Here is a 3,210-nt window from a genome sequence, read left to right as displayed (position 1 = left end):
TCTCTTGAACTTTTGGCTAACACACGACTTGTTGACTGCTGAGTGGACAGAACAACTAAAAACAATTAATGAGAAGAAATGAAATTTACGTAACAGCTATTACAGAAACAAGATGATTAACTGGGCAACAGAATAGTTTAAATGAATATTAACTTATAAATTAGTTTGTGCTATATTAACTGAAAGATAGGATAGCTAAGTGGAAGACAACTAACTTTGACATAATTACTTGAAGGTAGTATTATTCTGATTTGTAATTGAGAGACAACTAATTAGCAAACGGGACAAATAACTACGAGTACACAAGGAGGCTGGTTGATAAGAAGTTGGAGGAGTGCTAAATGCACGACAATTAACTGGAACACAATTAATTGGATGGAAAGAAACTGGTGGATAAGTTACGTTTGTTACGACTATAAGAATAGTTTATTTCGCGCTTTTACACCTCTGGCCACATTGCGGTGGTGCAGTCTGAAAACAAGCTTGAATGCAGTGATGTTTAAAAGCGTGTGATATTTTGTTATGAATATTGAATATGTAACAAAATATGTATCACCATGTTAATCCTGCCTGTCCATGAATTGGACTGAAATAAAAGAAAAGTGCTACAGCTTTATATTTTTTCGTTATTCTCAAATAATGCACATGCATTGCATCGATAATCCTCTTAAGAACTATTACATATGCATGAGGAGAAAAAGAAGTTACTTTGGGTAATGCACTGCCTGGACTAGCCCAGGCCTTACAGAAAAGACAGCCTGAATTTGGTTCGTATATTTCAACGAAAACTGTATAATCTCTGCTTCACCATTCACTATTTACATCCTTTTTTTTATTACTTTATTTCACTGGTATTATTATTTATGCCTCAGCCATAGTATATTTTGACGAACTTGTTAATATTTTGCAATAGACCCGTTCACTGTTTTTTTTTTTCTGATAAAACATTTATTTTTCTTCTTTTGTTAGTGTTTTGATTTATTGCTTTTTATTTTTGGGACAACGATAAAGATCACTTGCTCCATCTGAGACAGATTTGTGTTGAGTACAGATGTAGGACGGACGGATACGAAGGACGGAACTGGTTGATCTTCACATTTTAAATCTGAACTGTTTAAAAGTCACACTATCTAATTTTAAAGTCATCATGCAACTATTAATCCAACTTTCTTTTGAACGTACCCAACATCTGTCCACTTACCATACATTCTCTACCCATTTACTACCCATTATGTATACCGCCAAAGTTTATAGTTTATCATCGTCACACATAAATTTATTCAACTTTCTCTTCAAACTACTGAACATCTTTGCACTTAACAGATTCTTTGGACATTGACTGTATATTTTCATAATCAGTTCTATGAGCGAATTTTTGCACATCTTTTTAAACCTGATTTTATGTGTCTGACAAGTATTTGCAAAAGTTCTACCGTGTTCCTTGACAAGAAGAACCTGCCTTAATTGAATCCTTTAACCCACTTAGTAATCTTTTAGCTGTTCATATTCCCGATTCATATAACGTGCTTTGTTTTGTGTCCTGGAAAGCAACACACTTACTGAAATCACTCGTACTGATTGTTAAGTGACACTCCTCAAGGGGGATTCCAGTTAATTAGTCTTACCTATGTCAAGTGTCCTCTTTGTTGTCTTCTTATTTGTGTCATTATTTAGGGTTTCTCTCTCTCTCTCTCTCTCTCTCTCTCTCTCTCTCTCTCTCTCTCTCTCTCTCTCTCTCTCTCTCTCTCTCTCTCTCTCTCTCTACAAACAAAACATACAAAGATAAACAGAGAGAGAGAGAGAGAGAGAGAGAGAGAGAGAGAGAGAGAGAGAGAGAGAGAGAGAGAGAGAGAATGTAGTTTGATAATTACTCGAAAATAAATGAAAAAAAAAATCCTCTTACCTACTTGAAATATATTAGAATGACAGTCGCAGATGAAGAGAGAGAGAAAAAAAAAAAAATAAGGGTATCGTTTTGGAGCTTTCCGACACAAAAGAAGAGCGATGTCGTCAGGGAGCAAAGAAACAAAGCGACTTTTCCCTAAGGATGCCACGCCCAGAATTCTGTATTGTCCTCCGCGTGTAGAAAGATTATCTCTGACTCGACGCTATGAAGTCTCGGCTGCGTCTGGAATCAACTACTTTAAGGTCTGTATGAGTTAAGATTCGTATATCACACGTTATCTCGCAGCGTGTCACCTTGTACGGCTAATCATCGGCAGAGAGAGAGAGAGAGAGAGAGAGAGAGAGAGAGAGAGAGAGAGAGAGAGAGAGATGGTGAGGGTGAAAATGTTTGTTGCTTCCTACTAACACTTTTCCGAGTAGCTACGTTGATGAAGAGAGTTATTTATGCATCTTAAGGTATTGTGAAGGAGATAATTGGAGGTATTTAGGGTCCTATTAGTGACTTTGAGGAATGAAATGTAGTTACTGTCATTATTATTGTTATTATCAATATTATTATAATTATTATTATTATTATTATTGTTGTTATTATTATTATCATTATTTGATTAGTGTTGTTATAGTGGTAGTTGTTCATGCAATTGTTGTTGTTGTTGTTGTTGTTGTTGTTTTCGTTGTTGTTGCTGTTATTATTGTGATTGTTGTAAAAGACATGAAAGAACAAAAGGAAAATAAGAGAATTGAAATAGATGCCACCAGAGCAATTAAGGATATGAAAACTGGAAACATGAAACAATTAGGGCAATGTCTAACTTTTGCTATGAATTTATCAGTGACAATTTCAGAAACAATCTCTTCAGGAAAGCGAACTAAAGAACAAGCGTGGAAATAGCCCTAGAAATATTTGCTGCATGGAGTTTCTCGTAATTGAAAGTGGTGCAAAGGCGTGTTATCCAGGAAGGCGTAGGAGACTTCCCAAGGCACATGGCAATGGCGATATATTTTTGTAGTATTTTTCCAATGGGCATGTCTTTATTTTCTTTATTAGAATATTGATTATGCTGGTTTTATATGGCAAGCTTTGAGGTGGTTTGGCACGGGATTAAAAAAAATAGGAGTGTGTGTGTGTGTGTGTGTGTGTGTGTGTGTGTGTGTGTGTGTGTGTGTGTGTGTGTGTGTGTGTGTAATTCACCATGATCGTCTGCTGGTCACCCAGCCAGCCTTCCCCATTACGGAGCGAGCTCAGAGCTCATAGACCGATCTTCGGGTAGGACTGAGACCACAACACACTCCACACACCGGGAA

At 36.6% G+C, this 3,210-nt stretch overlaps 1 long non-coding RNA gene across 1 annotated transcript in view; it reads left to right on the top strand.

The window, feature by feature from the left end:
- LOC123516993 overlaps window positions 1-357 on the top strand; it is a 78,595-nt gene extending 78,238 nt beyond the window's left edge. Inside the window, exon 4 of the long non-coding RNA XR_006678356.1 lies at window positions 1-357. This exon is cut by the window's left edge and continues 63 nt beyond it. This is a non-coding gene — a long non-coding RNA (uncharacterized LOC123516993).
- The last annotated feature ends 2,853 nt before the right edge of the window (window positions 358-3,210 follow it).

The sequence above is a fragment of the Portunus trituberculatus genome, chromosome 41 (genome assembly GCF_017591435.1).
Source record: "Portunus trituberculatus isolate SZX2019 chromosome 41, ASM1759143v1, whole genome shotgun sequence".
Lineage (NCBI taxonomy): Eukaryota > Metazoa > Arthropoda > Malacostraca > Decapoda > Portunidae > Portunus > Portunus trituberculatus.
Note: the sequence above shows the minus strand (reverse complement) of the source record. Positions and strands in the feature narration are given on the sequence as shown.